The sequence below is a fragment of the Pelobates fuscus genome, chromosome 7 (genome assembly GCF_036172605.1).
Source record: "Pelobates fuscus isolate aPelFus1 chromosome 7, aPelFus1.pri, whole genome shotgun sequence".
Lineage (NCBI taxonomy): Eukaryota > Metazoa > Chordata > Amphibia > Anura > Pelobatidae > Pelobates > Pelobates fuscus.
In genome coordinates, this window is record NC_086323.1 from 55,625,947 (window position 1) to 55,650,962 (window position 25,016).

At 44.4% G+C, this 25,016-nt stretch overlaps 1 protein-coding gene across 7 annotated transcripts in view; it reads right to left on the reverse strand.

Moving 5' to 3' along the window:
• The window catches only part of CACNA1E (calcium voltage-gated channel subunit alpha1 E), a 738,678-nt gene that overhangs the window by 151,863 nt on the left and 561,799 nt on the right, over positions 1–25,016 (reverse strand). The gene's annotated exons all lie outside the window — the stretch shown is intronic.

A 25,016-nucleotide genomic window follows, 5' to 3' on the forward strand; every position in this document is an offset into this window, starting at 1 on the left:
GGACAACACAAGACTGTAAGCTGTATCAGTTAAACCATATGAGCTGATTTTACGGAAATTTTGATAGTGGTACATGATCCTTCTACATGTTTGCGGTATATGTTCTTCTATGTTATTCATGTTCATTTGGTCATTTAATATATATTTGGGTGATGAGAAATAGGAAATTCTTGGAATGATGCCAGTAAAAAGAAAGCACACATTAGAGTATTGTAAGACTAATGTATTTAATTATAAGACAGATTTGTTCTCTCGGCGGTGATTCAATCAAACACTGCAATTAGCAATCTAAATTCCCTTCCCAATGCCAGACCCTACAACCAATCCATCTCGTCTCTGAAAATGCCCATTAGTATGTTGCGTGAAGTATTTCATTTTGGTTTTGCTATGTAAGCAACCACTAGATACATTGTGAACAGTATATTGAATTTAAATCTTGTTATGTGGTCAATACATCATGTGCTACAGAATCAAATGCCCTGTCACTCACTACTGGAAGTAGTGCAAACATTTGTAAAAAGAACAGATATTTCATGGGAATTTATTCACTAAACAGTGAATTGTGGTGTGCTGACATAGCAATCTCAACATTCAGCCCTATTTAACAAAATTAGGAGAGTAGATTAAATTCTGCTCTTTTAGCAAATTCCATTCAATGTACTGTAACTATAGAGAGGAAAATATGCATTTAAAATCGATCGACATTTGTTTTTCCTGATTGTTATTTGACCTCTTTTTCCTATCCAGGAAATGGAATGTTTTACACATTTTACGCTGACTTCGATATCTACATATTGAATATTATATGTGTGGTCTTTGTATTTCTCTATCTCTAATTTGATATTAATTTAATTGTTGATACCGTATTCACACTTATTACTATGAAAAAGGCTCTGAAAATAAAGATTTTATATTTTAATTATACAAAATAGAACAAAAGCTAAAAAATACACTCATAAAACAAATTACTGTATACAGAGGCATCAAAATATGTGAAATCTCGAGGGCGGGGCCGGACCGCCATGCTGAGCGGACGCACAGAGGAGTAGCTCCTGAAAAGCTGCTCCGTTTTAGCCCTTAAAAACCGGCAAAACTTTTACCTGACCACCGACAGCGGTGCTCCGGTGTAACTAAACAACCCCGGTCCCGAGGAGAGGCTTGCCGCAAGGTTTTAGTCCCTCGGTGGGGTGATCCCCGTCGCACAGGATGGAGACCGCCAGGGCGGTGAGCTGGGTGGACGTCCGCTGCCCAGCTATCCTGCCCACCAGTGGTACGGCAGAACCGAGAGGCTAGGCAGGTCCGACCCTGCTCCCCCCCCCCTCTGGGCCGGCGGGGGTGATCCCGGCCCCCACCCTGTGACCCATAGAAGTGTTTAGGAACCGGCGGGAACCCGCTCTCAAGATGGCGGAGACCGCATGGCATGCGGTCCTCGTCTGATACCTCACAAACAGATGGCAAACTCTGCCTGAACAGGACCCGGTAAACCATGGAAGAGCAGCATTAATATCCTCAACACCAAAGGGCTCTGCTCAAAGATGAGATGAGGCAGCAAGGCCTTGGACTACCTTACCATGCAGCTCAGCCTCCCACAGGGGCCCGATAGCTTAATAAAACCAAATTGGGACTCTCCCCTCATTCAAGACAGACACCAGCCGGGAGTGTAAATGCCCCAAGAAGCAACCATCGCCTCCTCACTCAAACGCTCAACGGGACTAAAATTATAGCCAAAATCATTAAACCTCCAACGCACAGACGGGCCACTCAGCACGCCGAAACGGATCCTTGCCCGGCTGACATGGGGTGGACATTTTAAACGAGCGAAGTAACATTTAACTGTTGATACTGCTTTTATGTTCGGCTTTATATGCTCAAGTTACTCATATCTTAGCACTAGCATGGTGTGTAACCATTTACTCACCGCCTAGGTGGAAAAGTGAAATGTATTACTGTTTGTTGATCAGCCTAGTAAGAGCTAACTGATACAATTTTGAACATAGATTGTATGCTTAAAACTTGTCCTTCAGCTTTGTCTCTCCTCTACCTACCTTTTCAACAAGCACGACCTTCATTAATTTGCATACTGTTAGCGTTGATTGCATGTACTAGCACGCTTACTTACTATTTAAAAATGTGCAGCTTAAACCTGTCATGACAATGCCTACGTTGATATGCCTGGAACTGCTGTCGTGGCACAACAGGCTTGCTTGTAACCCATAATGCACAACAAAAATAAAGAATTAAAAAATAAAAAAAAATATGTGGAATCTCAGTGCTAGTACTACGACAGCCATGTTGCATCATATTCTACTGTTATCTGACCAAGTGCTTCTTAACCTAACTTGCCTGCTGCTGTGATTGTTTTACACTGATCAGCCACAACATTAAAGCCACCTTTCTAATTTCATGTATGTGCCCTTCGTGCTGCTAAAACAACTCTGATGCATCAAGGCATAGACTTCACAAGACCTCTGAACATATCATGTGGTATCTGTAACCAACACATAAGCAGCAGATCCTTTAGTCCTACAAGTTGCGAGGTGGGTCCTCTATTGATCGAATTTGTCATTCCAGCACTTGAGATCTGAGGAATCTGTAAGTCAGGGAATTTTATCATGTTCCTCAAATTATTCCTGAACAATCTTTGATATGTGGCGAGGAACATTATCCTGCTGAGAGAGACCACTGCCATCAGAGATCCCCATTGCCATGTAGGGATGTACGTGGTCTGCAAAAAACTCTAGGTAGGTGGTACGTGTTAAAGTATGAATGCCACATGAGCCAAGGTTTTCCAGCAGAACACTGCCCAGAGCAGAACACTGTCTCCACCAGACTGCCTTCTTCCCATAGTGCATCCTGCTGTCAGAAGAAAAAGGTAGTCCAGGCACTCCATCAATTCAAGCAGCTTTACTGGACATGAACAGACATTTCCTTTTCTAGTGTGGGTTATAGTGCATCCTGCTGTCATCTCTATCCCAGGTAAATGATGCACACACACCAGGCCATCCACCTGATCTAAAAGAAAACATGATTTATTAGAGCAAGCAACATTCTTCCACTGCTCCATGGTCCGATTCTGATGCTCACATCCATATTGAAGGCACTTTTGGTTGTGGACAGTGGTCATCATGGGCAGTGGTGTATCCTGGTTTTGTGCTGCCCTAGGCAGGGCAAAACTCAGGCACCCCATTCACTGACAGATACGCATACACTCGCTAACAGACACAGACACACTCACACTCAGTAACAGACACACTCACACTTAGTAACAGACACGCACTAACAGACACGCACTAACAGACACGCACTAACAGACACGCACTAACAGACACGCACTAACAGACACGCACTCAGTCACTAGCAGACACAAACTAGCAGACACACACACTCACTAACATACACACACACACAGTCAGACACACACACACACACAGGCAAACACACTAACAGACACACTCACACTCAGTAACAGACACACTCACACTCAGTAACAGACACGCACTAACAGACACGCACTAACAGACACGCACTAACAGACACACACTCAGTCACTAGCAGACACAAACTAGCAGACACACACACTCACTAACATACACACACACACACTCACAGGCAAACACACTAGCAGACACACACACTAACAGACACACACACACACTCACACTCACTAACAGACACACTCACTAACAGACACACATTCACTAACAGACACTCACTAACAGACACACACACACACTCACTAACAGACACACACTCACACTCACTAACAGACACTCACACTCACTCACTCACATTAACACTTTTTTTTTTTACTTCAACCCCCCCCCCCCCCAGCCTCCTTACCTTTGGGAATGCTGGGGGGAGGCATCTTTTTTCCCTGGTGGTCCAGTTGCTACTGGGCTGCTGCTGGGCGGTCGGGCGGGCGGCGCTCTTGGGCGGCTGGCGAGGGAGCACTCCATCTGAGCTGTCTGCTCAGCTCCCTCGTGCGCCGCACAGTGAGGCTGGGAGGCGGAGCCGGAATATGACGTCATATTCCGGCTCCCAGCCTCACTCTGCGGCGCGCGAGGGAGCTGAGCAGACAGCTCAGAGGAAGTGCTCCCTCGCCAGCTGCCCAAGAGCGCCGCCCGACCGCCCAGCAGCAGCCCGGCATGTCTGTTAGCCGCAAGGCTAACAAGACATTTGCCTTGGGCATTTGGGGGCGGCTTTTTTTGCCGCCCCCTAGAATATGCCGCCCAAGGCAAATGCCTTGTTTGCCTCACGGCTAATACGCCCCTGATCATGGGTACTCTGACCAGTCTGGGTCCAGTATTAAGATTTTCAGCAATTTGAGCTACAGTAACTTTTCTGTGTGATCGGACCAGATGGGTTAGCCTTCGCTCCCCACTTGCATTAATGAGCCTTGGGTTCCCATGACTCTGATGCCGGTTCACCAGTTGTCCTTTCTTGCACCACTTTTAGTAGGTACTAGCCACTGCACACTGGGAACACCCGACAAGACTTGACATTTTGGAGATGCTCTGACCCAGTTGTCTAGCCATCTCTATTTGACCCTTGTCAAAGTCACTAAGATCTTTTCGCTTGTCCATTTTTCCTGCTTCCTACAAGTAAAATTCAAGAATGGACTGTTCACCTACTTTGTAGCAATTTCCACCGTAGTGTTCTAAGTCTTCATCTGGGTGGCCACAATTCCTATGGACGACCACGAGGTGGCGGCCATCTTGTTTGCATGAAAACAGGCAGCGGTGTTTGGTCGTCGAGTTCATGGAACTATTTTCGGACACTGAAACTCCCGAACACCGCTGGACTTCCATGATCGCTTGGGTTCGGTTTTATAGCACTTAGGAAGACACTGTTTGATGGAAACATTCCCACGAACAAGGGAAACAAGCTCCAGAGTATGACTATTGACTATCTTTGGTAGTTTGTTTTAAAACTACCGAACTAGACCGACTGCAAGCCCTGATTCTCTGGAAATGTTTTGGGCATGGGACCATGAGTGCGGTCGGTCAAATTATGACTTCCAGGAAATACCTGAACCCCTGAACTGATCTGGGTGATTTTTGGATATGTTGGTCAACCAGGACAGGGCTATCAGGGAATGTAATTTTTGTGTGGGTTTTGTTTGTTTAAAGGTATTTTGAAAGGGGTTTGTAAAAATTTATGTTTTTTGTGCCTGGAGATAATTGAGTTTAATACAGTGTTGACTCAATTATCTCCCAGGCACAGTGGAGGGATTTACTTATTTTGTATGGAAGTGTCCTGGACCTGAGAGCCAATGTAATCGTGTGTATGTTTTTACTGTAGTCTACTCTCAGGTCCAAGGGGGAGTGCCCCTTGCATGGAGACCTGCATATAAGGCCAGTTGTGGCTGCCATTTAAGAGAATTGTTTTACCCTTCATAAAGTCTAGGCTCATTTTTGGGGGATTGGGGAGCTACATTCACTCTGGGGATTTCTATAATCACTATACTCCCTTGACTTACAAAAATTGCTCTTGTAAGAGCAGCCTGCTTTGCTTTCTGGACTAGGAGAGGTCTACCCGCTGGATCCTGGTTTTGCGTCCAGGGTGGGTGGAGGACTGCGAGACCCCAACCAAGCTGCAGTGGTTTGTGGGGTTTACGGTGGTTATGGTGTCCCGTGCGGTGCTTATGGCACTCAAGGATTAGTAGGAAGCAGCGATTGACGGAGGTACCCGGTCGGGGTGCCATGCGGACCGCCACAGGTATACAATAGATCACTATATTCCCAATAAGTCCTTTCCCTTCCATAGACGTGCAGCCAAATCACAGGATAAGCTTGTGGTAAGTTGTGGCCACATCCCCAGTGAAAAGAGTGATATACACAAAACAATTGTACACCAAGAATGTGTAAAAAGAAGTCAATGTATGTGGATTATTATAATGCAGAAATTATAGGAGTTTATGGATACTGGAAATACTGAAATAGTGGCTTTGACCTCATTGCGGTTGTTATTATTTACAGGAAGTTACCAAAATAGGAACTTCAGATGCTGTGCTCCATATCACCACTGGCATTATTAGGGGGTACAACCGCACCAGGTCATGCCTACAGGACCAATGCTATCTTAAGGCAGCTGGCAGCACAGGTGGCTACTTTAATGGCTAACCCTTGCAAAGTGTGACATGTCACTTCTGGTGCCTGTAAGAGATATCAAAGATCTCCCTCACCCCCTCAGAACGCCCACTCCACAAAGCCCACAGATCTTCTGGCCTGCACCTTCTTAGTGCATATCTCTCATGCATATTGGGCAGTATTATTGGAGCATTACCATGGTAACCCACATCAATTCTTTGACAGTATCAGATAGATAGAACTTTCATCAACAATATACAAGGCCTGCAGACAAGAAGATCTCACCACTGGGCTACCAAGGATCTCATATGTTATGGTACGGGAGGAGATACATTCACTGCACTGGGTGACACCAACCATAGCGGCATCCCTGATATCACTCAATTTTTATTAAAGAATATTGTCTTTGATAAAACAAATGTATATTTTATTTTGGATAATGAAAAGAACTAGTGAGGATGGTTAGCTTTAGACTAAGAAATCCAGCCAGCCGCACAGAAATTACCTCTTATGTAGAGATCAACATAAACATAGAAACATAGAATGTGACAGCAGATAAGAACCATTCGGCCCATCTAGTCTGCCCAATTTTCTAAATACTGTCATTAGTCCCTGGCCTTATCTTATAGTTAGGATAGCCTTATGCCTATCCTAAAGGAAGGTGTGTAGCCTGTAGATACATATCTAGAGGGTCCAAAACTGTGAGTGACAGTGCAGGACAAGGCTCAATTGAGATAAAGAATTTCTTTAACTGTAACTCCAAGGGCCTTGTGTACCTACTGTCATGCTCCTGTGGAGCTAAATACGTGGGCAAGACATTCAGGGCATTTAAGGCTAGAATCATGGAGCATGTCCGGTCTCCAAGAAATCGCCTTGAAACACCTGTCTCGAGACACCTGAGAGAACACCATCATGGTGACTCCAATAATCTGAGGTTCTGTGGCTTGGAATTAGTTAAGAGGAACCTAAGACGGGGAGACTTCGACAGAGTCCTGAGACAGAGAGAGTCAAAATGGATATACAGACTAAAAACACTCCAACCTCGGGGTCTGAATGAAGGCTTCTCTTTTGCCCCATTCATTTGACCTCATTACTAGTATATCCCTTTAAGTGCCCTACCTTGGGTCATCTAGCTCCATTTATGTTAGGCCTATGTTCTACTATATATACTATACCACTTTGTTTTGTATCCATCGATCCGCTACTCTTTCTGACTTATGAAACATTTAATTTTTAAAAATTTTCTTATTTTTCACTTTGTTTCCTTTCTTCTGAGGTTAATTCTCTCCACTCCTATTAACCCTCCCCTACCCTCCCACATGTGTAGATATGCCATTAACAGGAAATCTTATGAATTGTATATAAAAAAATGAGAAAACCCCCCCCCCACAAACTAGTGCCACTCATAGGTAGTGTGGATGGGAGTACCATTACACTACATATATATAGTGGCCCCCTATATTAATTTACTGTGGATATACCACTAATAAAGATATAAAATATATGTGGACAATATAAAATGAAAGTTCTTTTTACATCTGTACAGTGGCTCCTCATATTAAAATGGATGAAGGGTAATTCCCTCCATAATATACGGTTTGATGGAGGCATGTATATATATACTTTGGTATACACAAAAAAACAAGGGGGTTTCATGTATGCATATATACACCACGGCACACAAAATAATTGGGGCTATAATCTATATCTAAGACTCATTTTAGAGTCAATTTAAAAGCTAAACTACCCTTTTACGAAGAGGAATCACGTCCCGAATTCTACTAAGCACAAATTCTAAGTGCGTGCGCATGCGCAAGCAATTTGCAACGGTCATGCGCACTACACTCAGGGACAGTGATTACACTCCTCGTTCAGCCGGGATCAGCTGTTTGGCGGGACACGCTTGAATCCCTCCTCCCGTGGACAGGTAGGAGGGCCTCTAAGGGGTATTTAAGGAGTGAAGGGAGGTTGTCACACTGCCAGCTACCTGCCCTTGAGAAAGGCGGTTATACCGCCGAAACGCGCGTTGGGCGACCTGAGCAGGACGACCTGCACTACTATTTGGCTATGACTTAATGCTTTCGGTCATGGCCTCTACTGACTGAGACTACAGCTAGCAGGATACCCCCACAAGAGATCTTTAAACTTTCAAATGTACCTAAGGGATTTATGACATAGGCTAAGTGTAGTGACTGAGTCTGTTTTCTGTACAATGGACTCAGTCTAGACAGCACTTTCTTTAACCGATTTATTTCCTCTACCTCTCATCTCCCTATCCTTTCGATTTAACTTCTACTAGACTTAATATTAGGAGGTTTTTCTCCCTACTACTGGAAGTCAATGTTCAATTAGGGATTGGGTGGAAGAGGTCTTTTTGTACTTATGTCATTCATTTGTTTATTATTATTATTTTTTATCTCCTTTTTTCCCTACTTGATCTATGTAAAGGGGAGATATCCTGCTACATATTACAATTAACCATTAACAGGCTATTTTTCCTTGATAGACAATTTTTTGTCAGTGTGCTCAATTGTCTCACTTAATTATACAAGAGTGATACTACTCTGATATACTGTGACATATTTGTATTGAGCTGCACTGCTCTGATATATTGTGACTTATCTGCTCACACAAGGAAAATGCTTGAATACTTTACCAGTTAGATGTTTAGTCTCTAGTCGTTGTTTTATTTTTTACCACTTATGGTATATGAGGGTGTGTGTTGTTCACTATTTTTTTGTGAGTGTGTTGGAGACTTATAAAATTATTATTGTTTGTTTCAATAAAGGTTGTCAGTTTTGTAAGCTTCTACTATTGGATATTTATCAAGGGGTAGCAGTGGTGAGGTGGAGCACCCCGGGAATACGAGGAGCTCTCCTCATTACTTCTCTTGTCTGTTCTATATATGTAGGGTTATGCCCTTTACTACCCCTGTAACCCTATTACTCCCCGCCAGAGTTCTCTTTGGCTGGTAGTTTTATTTTTTGTCTATTTTTTCCGGTTTCAATACCTGGGTTACTTGAGTGGTTATCTTTATCTTTTTTTAAGTAGAACATGGCCGGTTTTTTAACCAATAAACTGGATAGCAGCGACTGGTGTAAAGATGCAGATAATGTCTTCTCCAATACAAAATTAGACCAGAGCGCTACGACCCCAGATATTAATAAATCATTCAATAAACTACAGGGCCTTTACAAAAACCAAATTCGAAGCTGTTGGGAGATTTCTTCCTTGGAAAATTATATAAAAAAAGAAATGGTCCCAAGGGGTCTGAGAGTGAGAAATATCCCTTCATCCCACTCTGAAAATACTGAGTTAATGAAAGAGTGGGAGGTTGCGGCTGGAACCTGCTCTAAAACCTTTATGCAGATCATCTGCAAATTTGAGCAAGACAAGCTCAAAACCGTAAATGCTAGCCTGGACGAGGAGATTAGTGGGATAAAACAATTCCAGACTGATCCCAATTTTACCTTCATGGAGTCCAGGCTGAAACAGAACCTGGACAAATACCAGGAATCGGTAAAATTTAGAAAACACGACAAATTTCTGAGGGACCTAAATGATTACGAGACTGGGAATGTCTATAAATCGTTTAATCGGAGAGTAAGACGTACCTCAGAGAACTGTCTAACATCTGACTACGACTCCTCTGATACAGACTCAGGAAGCCAAACCAACCTGGTGGAGCCCCAATCACAACCTTCCACCTCGGTAACATCCTCTAACCCAAGAGGGATTTTGAAAAAGGGGGTTAATTTTTTAGCCTTGGGCAACCAGGAAGAGTTTCCAAGCCATCGTACGAGGTACCAAACCCGGAATCCGAGAGGGGGGGGGAGGAGGAGGAGGTACTAGAGACTACTCAAGCTATAGGATCTGAATCACAAGTCATTAATTTGTCCTCCCGCACATTAAATCAAGACCAAATCAAGGTTCTTGGTAGAGGACTATCCTTCGTACCCACCCCCCCTTTCGATAGATTTGGGTGGATTAAAGACCTTCATCTGTTTATTCGTAAATTGGCTTTATACAAATTTCATTCTATCCAGAATGAGAAAAAAGCTAGAGACCTTGGACTTACGTCTAAGGATTACCAATGTTTGACTACTCTTTTGTCTCTCTTGGATGAAAACGATCCAAGTACCACTCAGAACTACACCGATTTGAAACCGAAAAGTCGCTACACACCAAGCTTTTCAGGCTTCAGGAACATTGAATTGTTCCTTGAAGCGGCTAAGAATGAGATCGAAAAGATTAACTTCAAAACCCTTCACATCCATTCAAACGACAACCTCCACAAAAATGAACAACGGGCTTTGAAATCCCTTCAAAATGACGCTGATATCATTATCAAACCAGCGGACAAGGGGGGTAATGTCGTAATAATGGATGTTAGTAAATATATTGAGATGGTGGAACGTGTTCTGGGTGACACTGAGACTTATAGAATTCTAAAAACTGACCCCACAGATGAGTACCTCACGAAATACAAAGGGATCTTGGATGAAGGCCGCAGTGGAGGGTTGCTGTCGGGTGACGAGTATGATTTTATTCTTAATCGTCACCCTAAGATAGCAACCTTCTACTGCCTGCCCAAGGTTCACAAGAATCAAGAAAGTCCCCCTGGACGCCCAATTGTCTCAGGAGTGGACAATATTACGCAAAACGGTAGTCTATATGTGGACAAAGTCCTGAGACCTATGGTGGAGGCTTTGCCCTCATACATTAGGGATACAAAACAGGCCCTCAATAGACTTTCGGATCTCCAATTTTCTCCCACAGCCAGTTTGTGCAGCCTGGACGTAGAATCTCTCTACTCCTCCATTCCTCACGACAGAGGGTTGGAACATGTGGGATTCTTTCTTACCCAAAGAACTCGTAGGGCAGATTCACATACAGATTTTGTCCTACGTCTCCTGGGATTTATTTTGTCGCATAATTATTTTTTATTTAATACCAAGTTCTACCACCAGGTGAGGGGTACCGCGATGGGCACGGCTTGTGCCCCTTCATATGCGAACCTCCACCTGGGATGGTGGGAACAACAAATCTTTACCTCCGATGCTCTGACAAAATACTTACCCATGATTCTGTGGTGGGGCCGCTACATTGATGATATTCTAATAGTGTGGCAGGGCACCCACCAAGAATTTTTGGATTTGGTTAGTCTGCTAAATCGAAATGAGGAGAATTTGCGGTTTACATCCGAATACGGTGGACGTACAATTAACTTTTTGGATGTGACCATCTCTATGAATAGGGATGGCACATTCCAATCCACCCTATTCAGAAAACCCACTGCTACAAACTCCCTTCTCCATTGGGGGAGTTGTCATCCGAGACCCCTGAAGGAGGGTATACCTGTGGGTCAATACCTCCGTCTCCGCAGGAATTGTAGTGACCTCTCTGATTTTAAAATAAAAGCACAGCAACTCAGAGCCTACTTCAAAGCTAAAGGCTACCCGAACCGTTGCCTCAAGAAAGCATACAAAAGGGCACTTGAGACTCAGAGAGATGCACTTCTGAGTGATCGTCCTGAAACTGAGGGGACTAGAGGGGCTGGATCAATTCGCATGATTGCGACGTATGACGCTGGTTGGTCCGAAGTCAAAAGGTCCCTGGATAGGTTTTGGCCCATCTTATTGAACGATACACATCTCAAGAATGTCTTAGGCTCACATATTGATATCACGGCCAGAAGGGGACGTAATATCCGGGACATGCTGGTACCCAGTCACTTTTCTATCAGGCCACCTTCCCGAGCTACTTGGTTGGGTACCCCGCCTTGTGGCTCATATGGCTGCGGAAGGTGTGTAGCCTGTAGATACATATCTAGAGGGTCCAAAACTGTGAGTGACAGTGCAGGACAAGGCTCAATTGAGATAAAGAATTTCTTTAACTGTAACTCCAAGGGCCTTGTGTACCTACTGTCATGCTCCTGTGGAGCTAAATACGTGGGCAAGACATTCAGGGCATTTAAGGCTAGAATCATGGAGCATGTCCGGTCTCCAAGAAATCGCCTTGAAACACCTGTCTCGAGACACCTGAGAGAACACCATCATGGTGACTCCAATAATCTGAGGTTCTGTGGCTTGGAATTAGTTAAGAGGAACCTAAGACGGGGAGACTTCGACAGAGTCCTGAGACAGAGAGAGTCAAAATGGATATACAGACTAAAAACACTCCAACCTCGGGGTCTGAATGAAGGCTTCTCTTTTGCCCCATTCATTTGACCTCATTACTAGTATATCCCTTTAAGTGCCCTACCTTGGGTCATCTAGCTCCATTTATGTTAGGCCTATGTTCTACTATATATACTATACCACTTTGTTTTGTATCCATCGATCCGCTACTCTTTCTGACTTATGAAACATTTAATTTTTAAAAATTTTCTTATTTTTCACTTTGTTTCCTTTCTTCTGAGGTTAATTCTCTCCACTCCTATTAACCCTCCCCTACCCTCCCACATGTGTAGATATGCCATTAACAGGAAATCTTATGAATTGTATATAAAAAAATGAGAAAACCCCCCCCCCACAAACTAGTGCCACTCATAGGTAGTGTGGATGGGAGTACCATTACACTACATATATATAGTGGCCCCCTATATTAATTTACTGTGGATATACCACTAATAAAGATATAAAATATATGTGGACAATATAAAATGAAAGTTCTTTTTACATCTGTACAGTGGCTCCTCATATTAAAATGGATGAAGGGTAATTCCCTCCATAATATACGGTTTGATGGAGGCATGTATATATATACTTTGGTATACACAAAAAAACAAGGGGGTTTCATGTATGCATATATACACCACGGCACACAAAATAATTGGGGCTATAATCTATATCTAAGACTCATTTTAGAGTCAATTTAAAAGCTAAACTACCCTTTTACGAAGAGGAATCACGTCCCGAATTCTACTAAGCACAAATTCTAAGTGCGTGCGCATGCGCAAGCAATTTGCAACGGTCATGCGCACTACACTCAGGGACAGTGATTACACTCCTCGTTCAGCCGGGATCAGCTGTTTGGCGGGACACGCTTGAATCCCTCCTCCCGTGGACAGGTAGGAGGGCCTCTAAGGGGTATTTAAGGAGTGAAGGGAGGTTGTCACACTGCCAGCTACCTGCCCTTGAGAAAGGCGGTTATACCGCCGAAACGCGCGTTGGGCGACCTGAGCAGGACGACCTGCACTACTATTTGGCTATGACTTAATGCTTTCGGTCATGGCCTCTACTGACTGAGACTACAGCTAGCAGGATACCCCCACAAGAGATCTTTAAACTTTCAAATGTACCTAAGGGATTTATGACATAGGCTAAGTGTAGTGACTGAGTCTGTTTTCTGTACAATGGACTCAGTCTAGACAGCACTTTCTTTAACCGATTTATTTCCTCTACCTCTCATCTCCCTATCCTTTCGATTTAACTTCTACTAGACTTAATATTAGGAGGTTTTTCTCCCTACTACTGGAAGTCAATGTTCAATTAGGGATTGGGTGGAAGAGGTCTTTTTGTACTTATGTCATTCATTTGTTTATTATTATTATTTTTTATCTCCTTTTTTCCCTACTTGATCTATGTAAAGGGGAGATATCCTGCTACATATTACAATTAACCATTAACAGGCTATTTTTCCTTGATAGACAATTTTTTGTCAGTGTGCTCAATTGTCTCACTTAATTATACAAGAGTGATACTACTCTGATATACTGTGACATATTTGTATTGAGCTGCACTGCTCTGATATATTGTGACTTATCTGCTCACACAAGGAAAATGCTTGAATACTTTACCAGTTAGATGTTTAGTCTCTAGTCGTTGTTTTATTTTTTACCACTTATGGTATATGAGGGTGTGTGTTGTTCACTATTTTTTTGTGAGTGTGTTGGAGACTTATAAAATTATTATTGTTTGTTTCAATAAAGGTTGTCAGTTTTGTAAGCTTCTACTATTGGATATTTATCAAGGGGTAGCAGTGGTGAGGTGGAGCACCCCGGGAATACGAGGAGCTCTCCTCATTACTTCTCTTGTCTGTTCTATATATGTAGGGTTATGCCCTTTACTACCCCTGTAACCCTATTACTCCCCGCCAGAGTTCTCTTTGGCTGGTAGTTTTATTTTTTGTCTATATTTTATTTTGGATAATGAAAAGAACTAGTGAGGATGGTTAGCTTTAGACTAAGAAATCCAGCCAGCCGCACAGAAATTACCTCTTATGTAGAGATCAACATAAACATAGAAACATAGAATGTGACAGCAGATAAGAACCATTCGGCCCATCTAGTCTGCCCAATTTTCTAAATACTGTCATTAGTCCCTGGCCTTATCTTATAGTTAGGATAGCCTTATGCCTATCCCACGCATGCCTAAACTCCTTTACTGTGTTAACCTCTACCACTTCAGCCGGAAGGCTATTCCATGCATCCACTACCCTCTCAGTAAAGTAATACTTCCTTAAATTCTTTTTACACCTTTGCCCCTCTAATTTAAGACTATGTCCTCTTGTTGTGGTAGTTTTTCTTCTTTTAAATATGGTCTCCTCCTTTACTGTGTTGATTCCCTTTATGTATTTAAATGTTTCTATCATATGCCCCCTGTCTCGTCTTTCCTCCAAGCTATACATGTTAAGTTCCTTTAAGTTCCTTTAAGTTCCTTTAACCTTTCCTGGTAAGTTTTATCCTGCAATCCATGAACCAGTTTAGTAGCCCTTCTCTCTCTAAAGTATCAATATCCTTCTGGAGATACGGTCTCCAGTACTGCGTACAATACTCCAAGTGAGGTCTCACCAGTGTGCTGTACAATGGCATGAGCACTTCCTCTTTCTACTGCTAATACCTCTCCCTATACAACCAAGCATTCTGCTAGCATTTCCTGCTGCTCTATTACATTGTCTGCCTACCTTTAAGTCATCTAATATAATCACCCCTAAATCCCTTTCCTCAGATGTTGAGGTTAGGACTCCATCAAATATTCTGTACTCTGCCCTTGGGTTTTTACGTCCAAGATGCACTTATCCACATTAAATGTCAGTTGCCATAACTCTGACCATGTTTCTAGTTTACCTAAGGTAATAAACTTTATTGAGAAAGAACATATAATAAATAATAAACACAAAAGGGTAGTGTTTGTGCAACAAAAAAGTGATTAAATGTGTAGAAGATAATAGTGGTTAAAAGACTGCTAGAATTGTAACATAAATCTACACTATATAACTATAAACTCTACAAGACACAAATGTAGCAACACAGTGCAGGTGATTAGACTGATGTGCTACAAAAGGTAAGAGACTGATTTCTGTAAATCCCTGATAAAATTGTGTACAGAATTATCTGTGTATTTCACTTGGGATAATTATACAGGGAGCTCAGTAGAGAAATAGTGTTAGGATAGATCTGGAATCGCAATATACAGGCATATTAGACTAAGCAGAATAAAAATGTATGTACATGTCGTACAGCGATGGCTTATAAAGTCTAAATGGCTGAGAAAAATGGGGGGGGGGGGGGGGGCATGAGAACGATATAGGAAGTGAATAATGACTTTCCCAATAAGTACCCAAAGCAGGAAAAAAGCGCCCCCTCCTGTTGTTCCAAAGACAAGTCCCTATACGGACCATCGTCCAGTGCAGTAGGTAGCACAAAATAGACTAAACCAGGAGGAATGGGCGTGCGTACGGGTAAATAGTAAAAAGTTTATTATTTTGTTTGAGAAGGAAAACCAGAATTTCAGCCTTTTAGATTTGTGTACTGAGAGTGAAATTAGTTATATTTAAATTTTATGTGTATTTAGTAACAATTAGGTGTTGATGCGTTTTGCTTTTTTCATATGCAGCAATATGTTTTACCTATAATTTACCATAACCTTCTCGGAACTCTTTTCTCTGTTCATCAAAGAGACAGTCAAAGCACCAAAATCACTCCATGCATTTATTTTGGTGTATATGTCATGTCCATGTCTACTACATGTCAAACAGCTTTAATAATAATAATGGTCTTAATTTAACCCTTTAAGAACAAATGATGTTAATTTTACATAATTCTGGTCTTTTAGTTCTGAAGTTGTGTCCTTCAGGGACTAATAATTTATTATTTGTAGACCATAGAGGGACACTCTTATATTTAAGAAGGGCGTTGTCAACTACAGATAATTACTATTTACAGGTGAACAATTATTAGCTACGCTCATCTTGAGCAAGTCCAAAGTATTTATTTATTTTAAGTGCTGTATGTTCAGCTGTCATAATGTAGAGATAATGCAGCGCTTAAATGTAAAACAGTGCTTTGATTAGTTTTCATAGTGTGTCAATGTTCCACCTTAAATATTAAAGTGTTCATACACTCACAAATTGTGTGATATAAAGTACATGATATATAAACAGATAAAAAAAAAATACAAATCTATTCATAAATTTTTCACTTGAGCAAAACATATCCTTTTATATAAATGCCAACAAATATTAGTACTACCAATAAAGTGCCAAAAAATGTAATCCCAATTATTGGGCTTGTGTTTTATCAATACTTAGCAATATTTGGAACTTCCATGGTATTTTAAACCTCAAAGACAAAAAAAATAACAAAATACAATAGAACAGATGGTACAACACAAGTGGAAATATATTTAATCTTAAAAGTGCCAACTCACACAAACTAGAGCCTAGAATTTGGCTCCAGTTTAGTGCCTATGGAGTCTTTCCCTGGAAGACAGGTGTTTATTCTTCAGGGATAAAAGTAGATAAGAGAAATATATAGTATAGTATGTTTTTTTATAAATTCTTTATTTTGAAAGATTTTTTTTGTTTTGTTTAGGGGTAAGGGGTACAGAAAATAAGGGGGGTAAACATTTGGTAAACATGAAAAAGGAACATATATTGCTTGCACATAAAGTTATTTCAGTATTTCGAATATTTCGACAGTTGCAATATTCTTGTGATTATGGATCTCAGCGTTGTGATACATATCATTATTCTATTCTTGCGTGATACATCCTGGTCTAGTGGTTTGGGTAGGGTACAGAAGATTAAAGGGTTGGGGGTAGGATGCCCTGTCCTATCATAGGTGTGCAGTTGTGGGGTACCTTTGTTTGCACACTGTGCTTTCGTGATCTTTCTGTTGTACCCTTTGTGTTTGCGTACTTCAGTGGTCAAGTCGTCCCGCTGGGTTTCGGGCTCCTCTGGGATGAGAGGGGTCGGGGTGGGAGATATCCTGAATTGTCAGCTTGTAGTGTCTGTCTCTGTGTCTTGCGCTCTTCCGTTCTAAGTGAGTTATTGTCCGTTATATGTCATCGGTATGGGTGTGGTTTGTGGGTCGTTTCGGCGTCATTTGTGGTGCGGTGTGGTGTGCGTTGTGGGTGCTGTATTGCTTTGTTAATCGTTAGTGTGAGTGTGTGTTTTCTGCGTATTGCTATTGTTTAGTCATGTGTGTCCTTTGTTTTTGTTCGCCATTGGTGCTGGCGTGTATCGTAGCTTGGTTGGTAGGAGAGTGTGGATTGTGTAGGGGTGTTCTAGCGGTCTACTGACTCGGGGGGAGGGGGGCTGAGGGGGTTATGGGTGTGGGATATGTGTGGGTGTCGCGTACTTGGGATGTGATCCCGTGTGGGTGCTCGCTGGTGGTCTAGGCTGTTGGTGGGTATTCATAGAACCATGGGTCCCAAATTTTATTGAAATGTGTGGTCGTGTCGTGAACCAGTGCGGACAATTCGTCCATTTTGATTGTGTCCTTAATTTTCCTTTTTACTGTGTCTAGCGTGGGTGTGTCTGGGCTTCCCCATTTCTCAGCGATGGCTCTCCTGGTTGCTAGTGCAATTTTGGCAATCAATTTGTTTTGAGATCTTGGTGTATTGGCCATGGGTTTGGATAGTAGCCATATCCATGGGTCGTGTGGTATGTTAGTGTAGAGGATCTGTGATACCATGGTTTCTATTTGGTTCCATAGTTGTGTTGTGTGTGTGCATTCCCACCACATGTGTATGTAAGTGCCACTGTGTCCACAGCCTTTCCAGCATAGGTCATTGTCCGACCTGCCCATCTGTTTGAGTTTTAGTGGGGTGACGTACCATCTCAGTAGTGTCTTGTATGCTTGTTCCTTGTGGTTCACACATATGGATATGGATGCCGTGGCTTCCCATATGTCGGTCCAGTCTGTTGGATCCTCGGCTGGACCTATGTCCCTCTCCCAAGCCGACACATATGTAAGTGCTCCGTGTTTAACGTTTTGAATTAAATGGGTGTATAGCTTTGAGATCTGTCCTTTGTGTGTAGGGGTTTGTATGCATTATTTTTCGAAGGGCGTAAGAGTTTTTGTGCCGGCCTGTTTTATTGTCGGAGTTTCGAGGAAGCGTCTAAGCTGTAGGTGGTGGAACATGTCGAAGGTGCGGTATGGTGTAGTTTGTGGGAGGTCCGCGAATGGTATTGGTTGTTGGTTTCTATAGAAGTGGTGTAGTCATGTGAGGTTGTTTTCTTCGAATCGGGCGAAGTCTTTTGGTGTCATGCCGGGTGGGAAGTGTGTGTTGCGAAGAATTGGTGTCAGGGGTGAGGGTTGTGTTGTCAAGCCACTTTTTTGGGTTACTTTGTCCCAGATGTTGATAGTGTTGATGATTGCGGGGGATGTTCGGGGTAGGGGAGGTCTTGCTGTTCTGGGGAGCCATATGTATAATGATGGGAAGTCCCTGCCAAAGATATCGTGCTCTAGGTCTACCCATCTTTTGGTTCCGCAAGGGGCGTGCCAGTTTTGTGCTTGTGTTAGCTGAGCTGCCTGGTAGTAGTGGGTGAGGTGTGGGAGGCCTAAGCCCCCTGCTTTGTTGGGAACGTATAGGGTTTGTCTTTTGATCCTGGTGCGTCTGTTGGCCCATATGAATTTGTCGATTGTAGATTGTAGTTGCTTGATGTCAGTGTTTTTAATTGGGATTGGTAGAGTTTGGAATAAGTATAAGAGCCTGGGTAAGACATTCATCTTAACCGATGTCAGTCTTCCCAGCCATGATATTGGCATGTTTTGCCATTTCTCTACATCTTGTTTGATTTTTTGGATCGTGGGTGTGTAGTTTAGGTCATAGCTGCGAGAGAGGTCTGCTGGGATGGCTATACCTAAGTACTTGATATGTGTGGGTGCGAGGTCAAAGGGGTAGATTTGGTGTATAGCTGTTTTTGTGGGGGCGTCTATGTGTATGGCTAGGACTTCAGTCTTGTCGATGTTCAGTTTATATCCGGATATGTTGGCGTAGGTTTCCAGGGCTTGAAGGAGTGGTGGGAGGGAAGTTGTTGGTTCTGTTATTGTGATGAGTAGATCATCTGCATATGCTGCAGTTTTGTATTCTTCTCCGCGGATTTTTAGGCCTTGTATGTTTTCGTTTGTTCTGAGTGTTTGCAGGAGCGGCTCCAAGGAGAGAGCAAAGAGGAGAGGGGACAGCGGACATCCCTGGCGTGTGCCATTGTGTATCGTGAAGGAGGGGGGATTTGTTAGGGGTAATAGGAGGTGGGCTTGTGGGGTGGCGTATAGTACCTGTAGGGCGGTAATGAATGTTGGGGGGAATCCAAATTTGGTTAGAGTGGCGAATAAGAAGGGCCATAATAGTCTGTCAAAGGCCTTTTCTGCGTCTAGAGATAGGAAAAGGGTCGGTGTGTGTCTGGTTTGTGCCGTCCATATGAGGTCGTATGTCCGTCTTGTGTTGTCGCTGGCCTGTCGCGTCGGTATAAAGCCTACTTGGTCTGGGTGAATCAATTTGGGTATGAGGGGGTTTAGGCGGTCGGCAAGGATTTTGGTGAACAGTTTTAAGTCTACGTTGAGGAGGGAGATCGGTCGGTAGTGTCCTGGTTCTAAGTGTGATTTGTTGGGTTTTGGAAGGAGGCATACGTTGGCTTGTAGCATGTCTTTTGGTAGTGGGTCGCCTTGTAAGATGGTGTTGTATAGGTTGCAAAGGTGTGGGATCAGGGTGGGGGCATATGTTTTGTAATAGAGCCCTGTGAACCCGTCCGGGCCTGGGCTTTTGTTGGGTTTCAGGGCTTTTATCGCCCCTGCAAGTTCTATTGTTGTTATGGGGTTGGCCAGTGTTTGTGCTGCTTCTCCATTGAGGGAGGGTAACGCTACTTGGTTGAGATATGTTTCTGTTAGTGTTTTAATAGGTGTTGGGTTATGGCGTGCTCCTGGTGTGTGATCGTACAAAGCCTCATAGTATTTTAGGAAGACGCTAGCAATTTCTTCTGGGGCTTCTGTGATTGCTCCATCAGGGGTGCGTATTTTGTGTATCTGTTTGTTTTCGGTTCTTTGTTTGAGTTTTCGTGCGAGTAATGTATCGGCTTTGTTGGCTTTGTCATAAAAGAGTTGCTTTGTCCATAGTAAGGTTTTTGTTGAGTCTTTTGCCATATATGTTTTTATGTCAGTTTGGCATTTTTTAATCTGTTCGGTTAGCTCTTGTGTTGGGTCTGCTGTGTGCTTTGCTTCAAGGGTTCGGAGGGTTTTGAGTGTTTGTTCTAGGTGTGCTACCTTTTGTTTTTTATGTATTGTTGCTTGGTTTATTAGGACTCCCCTGATCACTGCCTTGTGGGCAGCCCATAGGGTCCCTTCTGAGGTGTCCGCGGATTTGTTCAGTTGGAAGTATTCTGTGAGGGCCCTGTCTACTTCTTGTCTGATTTGTGGGTTATGAAGCAAGTGGGGGTTCAGTCTCCAAGACCATGGTCGGACTGTGCAAGGTAGGTTAATTGTGAGTGTTATTTCTGCGTGGTCGGACCACGTAATGGGGCCTATGGATGTGGAGTGAACCATTGGTGCCAGTGCTGGGGAGATGAGAAAAAGGTCGATGCGGGAGTATGAGTGGTGTGGGTGCGAGAAGAAGGTGTAATCTAAAGATGTTGGGTGTTGAGATCTCCATGCGTCTAGGAGGTGGGTACGCGAGATGAATGAGGAGAGCAGTTTGTCTGTTTTGGCCGTCGGCGGTCCATGTTGAGTGTGCGTGCGAGTGCGGAGTCTGTCGACTGAGGGTGAAGGGGATGCATTGAAATCTCCGCCAAGTATGGAGTGGTGGGAGGGAAACAGAGCTAGGTGTGCTTGTAACGTGTGCCAGAAAGTGCTGGAGGGTGTGTTTGGGGCATACAAGGAAGTGAAGGCGTATGAGTGTGTGCCTATTTTGCCCGTGACTGTGAGGTATCGGCCTTGTGGGTCTGCTATTGTGCGCTGGATGACGAGTGGGCACGTTTTTCGGATAATGATGGCTACTCCGTTGTGCTTGCCGTGAGGGGAGCTGGCGAAATGGTTGATTCGGTAGTGTCGGCTCAGGAGAGGGAATTGCTTAGCTTCAGTGTAGTGTGTCTCTTGAAGGAGGAGTACGTCCGCCTTAGATCTGTTTGCCCATCTCATTAGTTGGTGTCGTTTGGTCGGATTGTTTAGTCCTTTACAATTTATCGATAGGCAGGTCAGAGTGGCCGGCATGCTGGGTGTGGCTGTGTTGTGTCTTGTGTGTGGTGTTTCGTTTATGTAGTGCGTGTTAGGGGGGGAGAGCGGGGTTGTTGGTTAGCAGGGAGGGGTGGGGATTCGGGGTAATGGGTCGGGTGACGGGTGGCGGTGCAGGGGGGGTTTGTGGGATGTCCCAGGTGGATCTGGGTATAGGGGAGTGGGTTGGGTCCTGGTCTTACTGGTTGGTTGCCAGGCGTCTTTTGGGCGGCTGGGTTTGCTTATTTGGATGTTTATAGTTTGTAAGCAATGTGAGGTTTTGGTGTTCTTGTTTATGCTTTGTGGTCAGGTGAGCTAGGAGTTATACGTTTGGTTGGGGTTTTGAGGGTGGAGGTGGGTCGGTGCTTCGCCTCTCCCTCTCTGTCCCCGGGTTTTCTGTTCTAGTTCCGAGGGTGCATCTCGGGTAGGGTGGTTTGAGTAAGAGTTTCAATTGTGCTGGTTGGTTTGACTCGCGTCGTGCGAGTGTGAGTGTGTTAGAGGGTCTGTTTTCAGGTTATTGTGTTGGAGGGTGGTGATGTATGAGAGCCAGTTTCGTGATGTGAGGTCATGAGGGCGTTGTTAATCACCATGGTCTGCGTGGTTCTTGTCTTGGTTATGTGTGTGAGTGGTTCCTAGGTCGTATGTGCTTGTCGTGATTTCTTTGGTGGGTGATGCAGGTGTCGGTGTCGGTCATGTGGCATTGTTGTGCCTGTGGTAAGTGTGTTTTTCTGCTAACCTGTTCGCGTTTTGAAATCGGTGGGTTCAAGGTTGGTGTCTGGTTTCTCGTTGGTGGGCAGTCGCTTGTGTCTGTCCAGGTTAGGCGTCTTGTCTGTCCTTCATGTTCCAGGTATCGAGGATAGTTTTTGCTGAAAAGACAAAGGCGCGTGCGAGGGCACTGCAGTCGGTGTTAGTTGTTTGTCTCTGGTCGTGTACTTGATTGGGTAAGGTGTAGTGTCAGGGGAGTTGCGTCTGGTGTCTGGTGGGCCTTTTAATAGGTTATGGTACCTTTTGGGCTGCAGGAGCTGCATGTATACCTCAGGGGGGGTTTCTGCTCTCTGTGAGGCTTGTAAGCTTGATGGGGTGGTCTTGTGTGCTCAGGGTCTCTCGAGGGAGTTAATTTTAGAGTGTCAGGTTGTGATTGGCTCACATAGCCCTAGGGGGTGGTGGTTGTCGCCCTTCCCTCTTCGCCTTATATTGCTCTAAGGTAAGTCGTATGGTTGTGGGGCATAGGGGGGGTCGTTGTCGTGATGTTGTCGTGCGGGGGTGTTTCTAGTGAGGTTAGGGAGCCTCTTTTGTCAGGCAGTGGGATACATTCTGATAAATACATATACACATGCAGAGAGGCGCTATGTAACATTGGTGACTAAGTATAGCTTGGATATCAGTGAGGCGCTATAGTTTGTCACACAACTGCACTTCAAAGTAAATGACGGTTCAAAACACCCCTAACGATATAATACAAAGAAGAGGGGTAAGGTGTGCGGTTCTGGTAAAAAATAGAAATAAGCATATAAGTAGTACCTTGGGGTGGGACACATTCTGTATTAATCAAACCTCTTTTTGTGAAATAGTGTTCCTCCCCTGGGGTTTGTTACTAAAGTGTTACCGCTAGTTTTTCTTGCTTTCCCCCCCGGTTAAATCTGTGGGCGCTACGCCCTTTCCTTCTGTAAGGGTGTCACCGGTAAGGCCTTAGTTGTTGTTCTGCCTTACTTTTGGCCCAGTTTCGAAGTTGTACATATTAAATATGCCCCCTGCGTGTCTGCCTTTCAGTGTGGGTTCCGGGTATCGAAACTTGCCATCCCCCTGGGTGCTCTTTAGCTAATTCGGTCCGGCCTGGTCTGAGAATGAAGCACTGTGAGACCTCTGGGTCTTTGTGGCGTTTCCCAACCCTTCCCTCTCCCCATCTCTCCCCCCCCCCCCCCCCTGCCGTGTAGGGTCGGAGGATGAGGAGTGGGGACATCCACAAGTGGGGCATAAAAAGGGCAGCATCTCGCTGGTGATGTGGTGAGGGGAGAGAGACTGCGCGCTGGTGTGTCGCGTCTCTAGATACACTTAAGTGGGTTGGGCAGATATTGAGCTAATGTGATGGGTCTTGGGGAGGCCAGGGAGGCCTTCTACTTTGCCTTGTGGCCTGTCGTGCCCCGGTGTGGTCGTTTTGTGTGGTTGGGAGGCGATTATGTAGCTCCCCGACCCGGTTGGGGTCCGGGGTGTGTGGGGTATGTATGTTGTCCCTCGCACTCGTGCGACATTATTATAGGCTTGGGACTGAGGCCTGCCAGGTCTAGGCCTAATGAGGGGCAGTTATAGTGCTCTGGGGTGTAATGGCATGGCAAATAAATATAACATTGTAATAAACCTGCATATCAAACAGAAATGTTAATCTTAACTAGGGTGTAACAGTTCGTAGTGCATACTACCGGAGGAACAGTGTCCTTGGACCACGTTCGCGGAGTGGAACTTTCCGCTCTTTGTGGGTCCGCCGATGTGGTTCTGGCAGCTGTTCATGGTACCGTTCAAGTGTCTGTCTGGGTTTGCTCCTGGGGGACCGATGGTGTTTTCCTCTTGGTCTGCATGCGGCTTGTGTTGGAGCGGGGTCCTTCTTTACGGCTGTTGTCTCCTGGAGTGGCACGGTTGGAGTCGGCCGGTGGATACCGCAAGGGGATTCCCAGATGCGCTGCAAAATCCTGCATGTCGGTGACTTGATGGAGGGTGAAGGTTTGGTCTCCCTTTTTAGCTGTCAGCTTGAAGGGGTGCCCCCACATATAGCGCCACCCGGATTCAATTAGCGCGGTGGTGAGGGGTTTTAGTTCTCGGCGTTTCCTCAGTGTCGTAGGCGCCAGATCTTGATAGAAATGAAGCTGTTGCCCTTGATATAGAGGCGGGCGGTTTCTGGCTGCGTTCATTAGCTTTTCTTTAATTGGGAAGTGAAGGAGTTTCACGATGATATCCCTGGGGATATTGGGGTTGAATGTCGGCGGCCTCAGCGCTCGGTGTGCTCTTTCTATGTATATGTCGTGTTCTGGGGTGTCAGGCAGGAGGGAGTGGAATACTGCTGTAATGGTTGGCAGTATGGCGTCCGGTAAGACGGTTTCCGGTAGGCCCCGTATGCGTATGTTTTGCCTGCGGGATCTATTATTTAAGTCCTCTAGGCCATCCTCCAGAAAACGTACCCTGTCCGACAGATTCTCCAGTTCTCTGCCGTGGGTGGTTGTTTGTATTTGGGTTTCTTTTATGAGGCGTTCAGTGGTGCCTGTGCGAGAGGTCAGCGCCTCTATGTCTTCTTTGAGGCCTGATATTTGTTTTTCGAGTGCTGCCGTTGTGTAGGCCTTGATGTCGGCCGATGTTTCTCTGAGCATTCTTCGGAGATCATCTTTAGTAAGAGGGGATGTGTCTGTAGATTCTCTGTCACTCTCTTCAGAGTCCGAGCCTGTGTCTGCCTGGCTCTGGGCCCAAGATGGCTGCTTGTCTTCTTTGGCGCGGAACATCGTGGCCACTGA